This window comes from Lipotes vexillifer, unplaced genomic scaffold (genome assembly GCF_000442215.2).
Source record: "Lipotes vexillifer unplaced genomic scaffold, Lipotes_vexillifer_v1.1 scaffold760, whole genome shotgun sequence".
NCBI lineage: Eukaryota > Metazoa > Chordata > Mammalia > Artiodactyla > Lipotidae > Lipotes > Lipotes vexillifer.
In genome coordinates this window covers 283296-296689 of record NW_006772931.1, presented here as the reverse complement: position 1 = coordinate 296689, position 13394 = coordinate 283296, and the positions used below count along the sequence as shown (strand labels likewise).

The window sequence follows — 13394 nt, the reverse complement described above, 5'->3', positions numbered from 1 at the left end:
CAGGAATGTCATCTGCTAGGTTCCCTGGCCACCCAAGGATGGCAGAGTGAATACATACAGTTTTGCATGCCAAGCAGAAGCAGGAAGTGGATGCTTCTTTGAAGAAAGTCACACGTGTCACATCCTGGGCTGCCATTCCTACACTACAGGGCTCCAGGCTGAGCTCAAGGAGAACTGTGGATTTCCTCCTGGGCCTCCTGCCCCAGCCTGAACAAAGGCCATCACTCTTCCTGGAGCAGAGGCAGCTGCCTGGAGCTCAGTGCTCCTTACTCTACCTGGACCCCAATCATGAATCCCCCCACAGCAGGCTCTTGAGATGCTGTGACCACCCTAGGCAGGCCCAGAAGACTAGGGTTGAGCCCCAGGAGTGAAGGACATCCCCATCAAGTGTCACTGTTTGGGTGGAGAGTCGGACAGTGGACCAGGGCTCACCAAGTCATCCTGCCAGTGTGGCTATGGCTTCCGGAAGTGGTGAAAGTCACATGGTGTGTCCTGTATCCAAAGGCAAACGAGATGTTGTACAAGCAGTAAAATGAGCTGCCAACACACTCACAATTTCAGAGAGAGGCGTTGGCACATTTTACAGCCCTACCCCTCACCCCATCAGTGATGTAGATTTTTGAAATGTCAAAGCAAATTCCCCTAGTGCCAGTGGGAATAAAAAGCAGTCCACTCCTGAGGTTGGGTGATTGCATTTCAGCAAATCATATGCCAACTGACAAGCTCTTCTCGGATGGTCTGCATAGTTTCGCCTCTGTAATAAGACCCATAGCTGATGCATGAGCTAAAACAAAAGCCATCAGCCCAGGAACCTGTAATACCAAAGGACAAATTCAACGCCAAGACCTCTCAGGCAGTCATGTCTCAAATCATCTGAGGATGCTAGGCTTAGGCTCTGACATACAGCATACTTTCAAATGAATAAAGAACTTACAATGTTTAAAGACTTTGGAAACCCAGGACCATCCAGCAGAGCAAGCAGGGGACATAATATGCCACAGGTAGATTTAAAACGTAGTTTTAGTCAGCATTTTCATCTTCCCCTGTCTCTTAATTCCTTTTCCCATCTCTAAGCCGTAAAAAAATATTTTTTTTCCACAGAGATGCTTATGGATGGCATTTCATCTCCTCTTCCCATTTAGAGAGGGACTACGGCATAAAGACAAGGTGGGAGGAAAATCCAGTAAGTGAAATATTTCTCTAAGTTCTGTGAGATGCTCTAGAAAATTAATATAACCCAAGAAGGGCGTTGTTGGAACCTCTGATCTGTAGCAGGTTGGACAGGACTTGCAAATGGTGCCTGCGGGGCAGGGCAGAGGGCAGGGCGGGCAGGAGTCTTGTGTCTTGTAGGACTGAGCCCTGACCCTGTGGAATCTGATGCTCTCTCCAGGTAGATAGAGTCAGAATTGAGTGGAATTGTAGGGTACCAGCTGGTGTCGGAGAATTGCTTGTTGGTGTGGGAAAAACCTCCACATGTCGGAAATGGGTACAGAGTCATTACACTTCTTCCCATAGAAAAGAATTTTAAAAACTGAAACAGAAAAACTAAAAAGGTTTTTTAAAGGGAGGGAGGAAAGAAAGATGGCGGGGGAAGGGGGAGAGAGGGAAGGAGGAAACTCTTTTGCTCGTATCACCGCTTAGCTTATACCAGATAGAGGTATAAAGAATTTCTCCAAAATCTGTTTTTAGAGAGAAAAGAATCAACAGGGCATGGGGGTGGGGAGAAGCATATCAGTCTGAAGCAGGGTTTTGAAATATCATAATTTTGTACATTTCACTTACAAAGTACACATTTATTCTTCTATCCCATCCAACAGCTATGATACACCTAGAACAATAACAGACTATTACATTTTGATACTTAAGCTTATCATCTGTTTAATTTTTGCATAGAATCAGTACCGTGGCCTCATTTTGCTGTGTCCGTGTGATAAACGAAGAGAACAAGAAAATCACCGCTTCTGTTTTTTAGGAAGAGCAAGATAAAATGTGATTTGATAAACTAGGCTCCGTTTTTTAACTGGTTCTTAAAGGATTAGGGAACAGAAACAGGATACCCTGGTTTGTTTTCATGGTCTGCTCCAGAGCAGCTTGCCTTCCGGAGGATTATTTGATCCCGAGAGCATGACTGAACCATGGAGGCAAGGGCACAAACAGAAATTGATCAAGGGTTGTTTTTAACATTTTAATGTTCAGGAGAGAACTTATTGGATTTTTATTCTTTGACTTATGGCTGCTGAATTTAACTACCCTAGCTTGTGATTTATTCCTTAAAAAAGCATTTGGTGGAGAGATACCCTGTTTCCTATCTCTACCTCTAAACCATTATCAAAATGTGCAGAGAATTGTTTCCAATATTCTGGAAGAGCCTAGTTGCCTAAATTACCATCAGGGAGCAGCCACAGTTTGGGGAATTCTTTGACACATTTGCTTCCGGAAAATTCCCTTTACTATCTTGGTGTCCTCCTCCAGGACCAAGTTTGTATCAAAAAATATGTCCCACTAAATATCCAAGATGACCCTCATATTCAAGCTGACTAGAACTCACTTATTTTGGCTTACCTCCAAGTAGGTATAATCTTCGACTTCACTTTGCTTTTCATCTAGAAAGATAATATTATCAACTTAGAGTAAGCATTTTTCTTTATTAGTTCTTGAGTCAGTTTACATATATTGACTTAACCCAACTGATGACTGGGGAAACTTCAGCACTTACTTTTTAGTTTTCAGACCACAGTTAGGTGTCTGTTAAGCCATCAAAACACAAATGATGCCACTCTCACTGCCCTAAAAGGCTGATGCAGCCTTCGCTCAGCTATGGGAAGAGGCTCACCGTCTTCCTTCACTGTGCAGGACCCTGCACAGTGCCTGGCACTTACTGACTGAGTGAATGAGCAAAAGAATGCATGAGGTCAAAGGCAGAGCTACGAATCACACACTCATTACTCTGCGTAATTTTTTTTTTTTTGGCAGAGCCATTAGGCGTGCGGGATCTTAGTTATCAGACCAGGGATCCAACCCGCGCCCCCTGCAGTGGAAGCACGGAGTCTTAACCACTGGACCACCAGGGAAGTCCCTACTCTGAGTAATTTTTTTTTTTAAGTAGTTATGTATTCATTATTTTATTTATTTATTTTTGGCTATGTTGGGTCTTCGTTTCTGCGCAAGGGCTTCCTCTAGTTGTGGCAAGCAGGGGCCACTCTTCATTGTGGTGCACGGGTCTCTCACTATTGTGGCCTTTCCTGTTGCAGAGCACAGGCTCCAGACGCGCAGGCTCAGTAGTTGTGGCACACGGACCTAGTTGCTCCGCGGCATGTGGGATCCTCCCAGACCAGGGCTCGAACCCGTGTCCCCTGCATTGGCAGGCAGACTCCCAACCACCGCGCCACCAGGTAAGCCCACCTACTCTGAGTAATTTTTATCTTATTTACTTGGACTTCATTTGTACTGATAGTTGAAGAAAGTTTGCCTCTGATCTTCTCCATAGTTTCACAGGCCAGAACTGTGGAAATTTTACCAAGAACAGACACAGCACATGAACAAATGGAATAAGCAGTCTTGAAAAAAATCACAATGACACACAAAAGAGAGTAGCTCTTAGTTCATCTAGACTTTGTGATGTTTGACTTATGTGATTTTTAAAATGTTTTAAAAAGCTAAACTCTTTTAAGAAATGAGGCCTATACCAGGCAGTGAGGGAACAGATGCATGGGCTATAGATGGGAGGACAAACATGTATATAATATATGTCCTTCCTACATAGAAGTTTAGAGTCACTGGCAATGAAATGCCAGAGAAAAAGGATGTAGGATTGTTACATGCATCTAGATTTTATCTCATTTGATTTCTTCTACCTTTACTACAAATGCCTAATCTTTTTTTTTTTTTTTTTTTTTTTTGGAGAGTTATGTTTTATACTCGGGCCTCTCACTGTTGTGGCCTCTCCCGTTGCGGAGCACAGGCTCCGGATGCACAGGCTCAGCGGCCATGGCTCACGGGCCCAGCGGCTCTGCGGCATGTGGGATCTTACCAGACCGGGGCACGAACCCGTGTCCCCTGCATCGGCAGGCGTGAAGGTGTGAAGACAATGTCCGTTGTTGTAGCTCCATATTTTCAGACAGCCATCTCTGCCCCCAGTAACTAGCCTAGGAAACAGAGACCCCCACCACGACTGCATGTCAGGGGTTACCCTGCCTAATGGTAAAAGATTCTGGCGGGACTTCCATGGTGGCACAGTGGTTAAGAATCCGCCTGCCAATGCAGGGGACACGGTTCGAGCCCTGATCGGGGAAGATCCCACGTGCCGCAGAGCAACTAAGCCCGTGCGCCACAACTACTGAGCCCGCGTGCCACGACTACTGAAGCCCGCACACCTAGAGCCCATGCTCCGCAACAAGAGAAGCCACTACAATGAGAAGCCCGCACACCACAACGAGGAGAAGCCCTCGCTCGCCACAACTAGAGAAAGCCCGCGCGCAGCAACGAAGACCCAATGCAGCCAAAAATAAACAAATAAAATAAATAAATAAATAAAATTAAAAAAGAAAAAGATTCTGGAGAAGGCACATACCCTCTTCCACTGGAGTCAAAGGTCAGACAATGGATTCCAGCATTGCCATGAGCCTCAATAAAATCAGACAACAGTATTCCTGTTTCAAAGTCCCATACTTTCACCACCTGTATCAGGAAGTTGGATAAAGTAGCCGGGAGACCCTGGCTATCAAAGAGAATTTGCATTTAGAGGTCTAGTGTCATAGATATGAAAGATGAAAGTTTACCCCCCAAGTTTCCGTACTTTCAATACAAGTTGGTTACCTGAGTGTATTCATTAGCTAGGGCTGCCATAAGAAAATACCATAGACTGGGGAGCTCAAACAACAGACATTTATTTTCTCACAGTTCTGGAGGCTGGAAGTCCACGATCAAGTTGCCAGCAGGGTTTGGTCTCTTCTGAGGCGTCTCTCCTTGGCTTGCGGATGGCCGCCTTCTCACCATGTCCTCACAAGCTCTTTCCTCTGTGCCTGTGCAACCCAGCATCTCTTTATGTGTCTACATTTCCTCTGGCTATAAGACCAGTCAGACTGGATTAGGGCCCACCCTAACAGCTTCATTTTAAGTTGATGACATCTTTAAAGACTCCATCTCCAAATACAGACACATTCTGAGGTACTGGGCGTTAGGACTTCAACACATGAATTTGGGGGGAACACAATTCAGTCTATAGCACTCTCTGAGAAGATCAGAAAATTTAGAAATATTGGATGAAAATCTCCTGGCCACCTAGACTCAGAGAAGATAGGTGTGGATTGAATTTTGAGCAGCAAAATTTAATCACCATCAAAGCAAAGCTGAATGGGTAGATGACCCATTTTCTAAGGAGGATATTTAAACCCTCAGCTTTAAGACTTCACTCAGTCCAACTCGTTCCAGTCTTGTAGTTACTTTCTTTTAGCTCCAACCTTTGAGCAGCTTTTGAATGAGAATCATCTTTAAAGGGAGGTGAGTAGCATCTGTCATGACTGGTTGGGGTAGGTGCCCCCCGCCACCCCAGGAAGGACGTCCACTGGGGCAGACTTTCTGGATCCTGACACAGTGACAGTGTCAGAGGAGAAACACTTGAGGACAGCACTGTTTCTCAGGACTATTGAATGGTCCTTCTAGCCTGCCACTTTGTAAAAAAGGCTGCCCCATTGACATTAGAGAAACTTCTGGGTCTCCAAGCCAAAAACCAGACAGCACTTTGTTGACTGCAAGTTGCTGAGATCAGTAGGGTACACTTTGCTTCCCTTCCTCTGTCCTTCTATAAGGCCAGGGTTCCCAGGGGTGTGTACAGCTCAGGGGCATTCATCTGTTCTTCTGAGTATTTCAGTAAACCCTTAGTGTTACTTTAGTGGTTTTAATCTTTTTACTTTACTTTAGTGGTTTCAATCTTTGCAAATATCCCAAAGTTCCATAACATGCAGTGATTTGTGATATGGTTGAGATCCAGAATTGATTTAAGTACCTGATGGCATGGACGAATGAGCAGACAGAGCATGAGCTGGGTGGACAACAAAGGATCAACACCTGAGGGAGGACTTGCCTTGCTGCTGTGTGATTAAACACAGCTTTCTTTTCCCCCCAAGAAAGCCACTTGCTACTGCTGGTAATGGAAGTGAAAAGATTGAAGACTGACGTGAGCAAGGGAAATCTCTCTGAAAATGACTTTAGGGTTCTATTTACAGAATCAAGAAAAGTCTAAAGGTGCTATGTATACTTTTCAGGTATACCTACCTCACTTACATTTTGTGGAGGGAATTTCATGCCATAGCAGGGCTCCTTTAAGAATTTCACTGTCCCAGGGACTTCCCTGGTGGTCCAGTGGTTAAGACTCCACGCTCCCAATGCAGGGGGCCCGGGTTCTATCCCTGGTTAGGGAACTAGATCCCGCGTGCCGCAACTAAGACCCGGCGGAGCCAAATAAATAAATAAATATTAAAAAAAAAAAAAAGAATTTCACTGCCCCATGTTGTTCTTCATTTTGGAGATCCCATCCATTTAAATATATTAAAATGCAACCATGTCCCCAATTAAATATAATAGAATTTTGCTAGTAAATTTTAAAATAATTTAAAGAATATAGTTTTAAGCTCAGTTGATAAAAAATTGTTATTCTTATAAACTTTGGTATTACATATAACTATGTGTGTGTTAAGTTGCAGCTCATAAGTAATGTGCTGTAAACATTTAATTGAGCATTTATTAATTTTCATTTTACAGTTTACAAGGATTTTCAGAGGCAAGGTCGGTGGTCCCTAGCACTCTGCTTATACAACTGAATGAACACAGTGTGGTATAGTGGTATTCATAAATTCAGGCTTCATCAAGATCTTGGACTATATTCTCTCCTCCACAAATATCAAGTGTAATGTGGTTTGGATGTCATGAATTGTGACGGTCGGCATGATGATGATCCAGAGATTTCACACAGCAACAGATCTGCAAGGTGAGCGAACACTCAAATCAATAATTTAATTCAGTAAGTATTGGAGAGTTTATTACCAGCATGTGCCTAATACAGTATAATAGCTGTGAGGGTGTTTATATGTCAATTCAACACCTACCTACCACCCACCGCTGGGGAAGACGTGCATATCAAAATAATGCTATTGAGGGAGACAGACTGTGTTACCATGGAATTAGGAGCCCAGATGCTAACAGAGCCATTCATTCTGCCTGGGTGTGGGAGGGGATCTAGGATGCTTTCTTAGAGGAGCCGGTATCTGAGTTGTGCCTTAAAGAATAAGAATGGTTTTGAGAGATCAAGAAGGAAAGAAGAGGGAAACAGATGCTCTGATCCCTGCTCTCAAGTGCCTGCAGAAATTGTTTAGAGGCGAGGGTCACACAGGTGAAACAGAGCAGGGCAGGTGAGAACACACCCCAGCAGCCATGGGAGGCACTAACTGTGGGTGATCTGGAAGTGGGAGGTGCCTGCATGAGTCAGGGCGGCGAAGGCAAGTGTTTCCTGGCAGAGAGAGGACTTGAGTTTGACCTTGAAGGATTGCTCAGGTGTGTGTAAGAAAAGAGGAGGAATGGGGAGGGGGAAGGGTAAGCTGTGACAAAGCAAGAGAGTGGCATGGACATATATACACTACCAAACGTAAAATAGATAGCTAGTGGGAAGCAGCCACATAGCACAGGGAGATCAGCTCGGTGCTTTGTGACCATCTAGAGGGGTGGGATATGGAGGGTGGGAGGGAGGGAGATGCAAGAGGGAAGAGATATGGGGTCATATGTATATGTATAACTGAATAAGAAACTAAAGCAGAAACTAACACACCATTGTAAACCAACTGTACTCCAATAAAGATTAAAAAAAAAAAAAAAAAAGAAAAGAGGAGGAAGCAGGAGATTCTGGGGTGGAGATGAGAAAAGGTTGCACAGAGCCAGGGGCAGGAATGTGCAGGATGCTGAGAAGGTGAAGAGGTTAGCTTCCTTGGACTCAGAGGTGACTCTGATAAATTTGGAGGATAAATGCTTCTTTACAAGTTTGAACCCAAACTATGCAGGAACCCGCCTTCTTTGAGATGAATTGAGACTGAGTCATCATAAAAAAATTTTGATCTATTTCTTTTGGTATTTAACCATGGGTGACCGCTAATTTCTGGAGCAGAAGCTAGACAAGAACAGATGCAAAGACAGTCGAGCGTCACTGGGAGTGCAGCTCAAGTGAGTGTGCACGTGAAGAGGACGTGTCTGGGCTGTGATGTTCCCGATGCTGTAAATCCTAAAGACAGGGTGTGTCAGGCTCTGGCAGGAAAGAGGGCGCGGCCACATGGCCCGGGACACTCACTTGCGATGCTGGAACCTAGGCCACTGTTGCAGGAAGTAACTGAACTGAATATTAGAAGCTTTCAGAACTTTTCAGCATCGTGGGTGTATTTGGGATGTGCCCTCCCGTTACCACAAGGACAGGAGAACATGAGTTATGGGATGTGCGTGTTTCCCTGCTCTCTAGTTCCTTATTCAAGGAGCAATGATTACTGATAATCGTCCCTCCTGTGGACTAGACACTGTGCTGGTCCTCTAGGCTGGGGCCAGCATGGTCCTCACGAGCCCCGGTGAGAGGGAAGTGGACGTGGCATGCTCTGAACCCTCCTTCCTGGATTAGAGTTACAGTGGATTAGGGTCGTTGAATTGATCATCCTACACCACACAAGAAAATCGCCTTGAAATAATACTTTTCCACAGGACCAGACGGTCCTACCAAATTACTCACACCACAAGCCCCCGCAGAATCTGTGAGCTCTTCCACGTGGCATTGACATGAGAGTGTCCGAACACTACTAGGTGATCAGCAAAGTAGAACTGAACCACCCATTCTCTACTTCCAGGGACAGAATGTCCCCAGAACACTCTGCTCCCCACTGAGGTGAAGACAGTGGGACCACACTTGCAAATACATCATTGCTAAAGAGACCAAGATTTGACACTTACAGATGCTTCCGAGTAGCTGACCACCTGCCTGAAGGTGGGGCTGTACTGGCAGCACACCATGGGCTCTTTGTGGGAAACCACCGGGTGAGGCTTGAGGGGAGACCTTGCTTGTGAAAAACAGAGAGAGAGAGAGAGAGAAAATGAAAACCCAAACTGAGTATGTGACACGCATACCCAGGATGAGGCATCGATTGCTTTTTTAAAGAATGGCTAAGAGGGTAGTCTTGAGTTCAAATGATGGGTCTGTGACCTTGGGCAAGTCACTTATCTGCTCAAAACTGTAATTTTCTTATCTGTTAAATGGGGATAATGGTATCTACTTTAAAGCATTGTTTTGAGGATTCGATGAGAAAACATATATACAGTGGTACCTCCATATCTATGGGGGATTGGTTTGAGGACCCCCTAGAATACCAAAATCCACGGATGCTCAAGTCCCTTATATAAAATGGCATAGTATTTGCATATAACCTATGCACATCCTTTCATATATATCTCCAGATTACTTAAAATATCCACTACAGTTTAAATGCTATGTATATAGTTGCTGGTATGTGGCAAATTCAACTTCAGGCTTTTGGAAACTTCTGGAGTCAAAGTTTTTTTTTCCATCCATGGTTGGTTGAATGTGCTGATGCAGAACCCATGGACAGGGAGGGCTGATGTAATGTCCTTAGCACAGAACCTCACATAACATAATGGGCATGCAATAAAGAGTAGCCACTAACCGTGAAAGCTGATACCACGTCTCCTTGTTGGGGTGGGTGGAGAGTGGCTTCGTGAGGTTGCAGAGTGGATCTTCTTCCCTATTAATGTCTGTCTCCCCCCCAAACAAACACAAACCACGTCGTCCCGTCCCGAATGGCCACGCTTCTCCCTCACAGCAGGGCCGAGGCCAGGCCAGGTCCCGGGGGGCCCTGCAGCATGCCTCCTATGAGTACCCAGGTGCAGAGGACCCACCTGTGCCCTTGGACTTTGTCCCCTGAGCCACGTCTGGGAGGTCAGCACACAGAACGGACAGCCCTTGGAGTGAAGCCACCCAAAGCCTTCGAACTCATTTCCTCATCTGTAAAATGGAATCCTTTATAGAAATTTTGTGAAGAGGAAGTGTGAGAGTGAGAAAGGATGTAAAATGTCTGGAGGAGGCTGGCATGCAGTAGGCGCCGACTAACCGAATGTTGGTGGCCAGGCTTCGCTCTCTGTAGTGCCCTGCGGCGGTCAGCCATAAGCCTGGGCCGCTAGTAGACATCTGGGGGCTCTGAAAGCTCAGACTGAGTGCCACAAGATTCTTGGTGCGGGCGAATCCTGTTCAAGGAAGAACAGGACTTGGCATTAGGACGATTAGAACTTTCGGGACCACAGCCCGCCCACTTGACAGATGAGGAAACAGCAGGAGGCTGAGAAGGGTCGGCTCACTTGGTCAAGATCACAAGCTCCCGAGTGACAGAGCGGGGATTGGCAGACGGTATCTGGCACCTAAGTGCTGGCGCTAGAAATGAGGCTGCTTTTTCCATGAGGTGGAATTTCAGATACTTGGGTCCAAAAAAAAGAAAGAAAGAAAGAAAGAAAAAATTAATCCAACAGGCTGTTTGTTCTACACGGTGATATCATGTAGAACAGAGAAGTCTGATTGACTGGTGTTCCCGTTTTTCAGCTGGCTGCTTTGGCATCTTGAGTGAAGAGCCTGCCTCCAGGCCTGGCTGTACTGATGGCCTGGCAGTGCCCCTGTGTGTCCCTGGGTGGCTGCCCTGCTTGGGGGATGGGGTCTTGGATGTGAGCACCACTGCAGCCGTGGGACTGCAAGTAGGCTGATGCCTTAGGACTGAATAAGCAGACCCTGGGGCTTCTAGGACAGTTTCCTACTGGGGGAGGGCTGGAGGGTGGAAGAGGGCTCAAGGGGTAGACTCCAGACTTTTGGATAATGTAGGCAGGTGGTGTCAGAGCCATTAGTGGGAATGTTAAAGAGAGCTCGCCAAATAGACACTGTGAGATAGGATGTGGGGCGTACAGCCCAGGGCTCACACAGAGACCTTAGCTGTGGATCATTAAATAGAAGGTCGACTACTGCTGCACTGGGCTCTGCAGGACCTTCTGGAGAGCTGAACGCTCGGGGCCTACCTCAGCCTCAAGTGCACGAGGGCGACGGTGTCAGTGGCCACACACAGGGCTCTGGGGCGGGGGAGATAGAGGCAGGCCCCGGGCTGGCCCCGAATACCGCTGGCTTTGGAGGAGGCGGTAAACAAGCAGCTCTTGGTCTCCAGATCCCAGATCTGAGGAGGAAGTGAGGAGAAAAGAGATGGGAGCTCTTGAACAGCCTGCTTTGCTGGGTTTCCAAAGCCGTCACCTGTTGGGGGGTCTGGTTGGGCTTGAGTGAAGTTTAAACACTGCCCCTCTCCCGCCTCATCCAAATGAAAAGTCGTAAAAGGGGTTTCTTCTCCTCTGTTGTTTGTAAAGGAAGCACGAAGTGGGCACCAAGTTCCTGAGCCCCTCTGCCAGGCCGAAGCTGCCCGAGCACCAGGGACTCTGCGGCCAAGCCACCCCAGAATGTGCTTTACTCCTCCATGAGGAGACAGCTTCTCTTCCCACGGACCCAGCTTCCACAGCAGGGGCTCACAGCATGGGTCTGACCTGTGGCTCAGAGCTACTGCTGTCCCCCAGCTATGCTCCCATTTCTTACTGCAGGTCCTCAAAACCCACCGCTGGAGGACACAGGCTACAAACCTCGGGGCGGCTATTGGTTGAGAGCATAAGCCCCCTCCCTGGGTTGGAATCCCAGCTCTACTGCCTAATGGCTTGTGTGGCCTTGGGCAAATCACTACACTCGCTTTCCCTCAGTTTCTTCGTCCTCATCCGTAAAATGGGAAGAAAAATAATAGTACTTACCTTATAGAATTGTTTTAAGGAATCTGAAAATTTAATAAAAGATAGAGTGCTAGAAAATTGTATAAATATGGTTAGAATAATAATATTATTGTTAATCATTTATTTTAATTGGCACACAAGCCATGCCATGGTTCTTGTGGGATCTTACTGTGATCTGATGAGAGCTTTATAACAAAGTGAATCAGTTATACATATACATATGTTCCCATATCTCTTCCCTCTTGCGTCTCCCTCCCTCCCACCCTCCCTATCCCACCCCTCCAGGTGGTCACAAAGCACCGAGCTGATCTCCCTGTGCTATGCGGCTGCTTCCCACCAGCTATCTACCTTACGTTTGGTAGTGTATATATGTCCATGCCTCTCTCTTGCTTTGTCACAGCTCACCCTTCCCCCTCCCCATATCCTCAAGTCCGTTCTCTAGTAGGTCTGTGTCTTTATTCCTGTCTTACTGGCACACAAGCCATGCCATGGTTCTTGTGGGATCTTACTCTGCTCTGATGAGAGCTGCAAGGGATGGCTGCATCCCTGGGGAGAATGGGATGGGTCAAGTGTAAAACTGGGAAATCATGATCATCACAAAGGCAGCCTTGGTTAATGAGTGAACATGTGCCCGGTGTTGTGTTAAAGGCTGTATATTTTACTCTTTGTTATGGGTGGAATTTTGTCCTCCCAAAATGTGTATGTTGAATAACCCCCAGTACTTTAGAATGTGGCCTTATTTGGAAATAAGGTTATTGCAAATGTAATTAGTTAAGATGACGCATACAGGTGGCCCCTAATCTAATATAACCAGTTTCCTTATAAGAAAGGGAGATTTGGAGACAGACACATACACAGGGAGAACAGCATGTGAAGATGAAGACAGAGATTAGGGTGACGCTTCTACAAGCCAAGGAAGGCCAAAGGTTGTAGCAAATCACCAGACGCTAGGTGAGAGGCATGGAACAGATTCTCCCTCACAGCACTCAGAAGGAACCAACCCTGCCCACACCTTGATTTCAGACTTCCAGCCTCCAGAACTGGGAGATGACACATTTCTGTTGTTTAAGCCACACATTCTGTGATACTTTGTTACAGCAGCCCTAGCAAACCGATGGGCTCTTAAATCAACTTTGGGAGGGAGGCATTACCTGCTGAGTTACAGTGAGGTTAAGTGACTCAGCCAAGTTTACAGAGCTAGTAAATAACTAACCTAGGAGTCAGCCTCTGGCCCATCTGCCTCCAGAGCACACAGGAAAATTTAAAGATTGAACTGGGTGGGATGTGCTTGGATGCGGCTTCTTCCTTCTTCCTGTGAGACTCTAGGAAGCAAATCAGCTATTGTGGGATTTGAAGACTTTACCCCTTAAATCAGACTCTTAATTCTTGTATTTATACTGTTGATTTTCCTTTAGTTCTCCCCAGGAGTTAACACACTCATTTTGAGGGATCCCGCCTACCTTTTAATCTGTGATTTTAGATCATGGCATAGAAGAGGGAGCAATGTATCCTAGGAGGTCAGCATGGGGGTGACAGTAGTGATCAAAGTAAAATAA

The 13394-nt window shown here is 46.1% G+C and overlaps 1 pseudogene; it reads right to left on the bottom strand.

Annotated features, from left to right (window-relative positions):
- Positions 1–13394, bottom strand: part of LOC103070065 (WD repeat-containing protein 49-like) — a 53065-nt pseudogene that overhangs the window by 25116 nt on the left and 14555 nt on the right.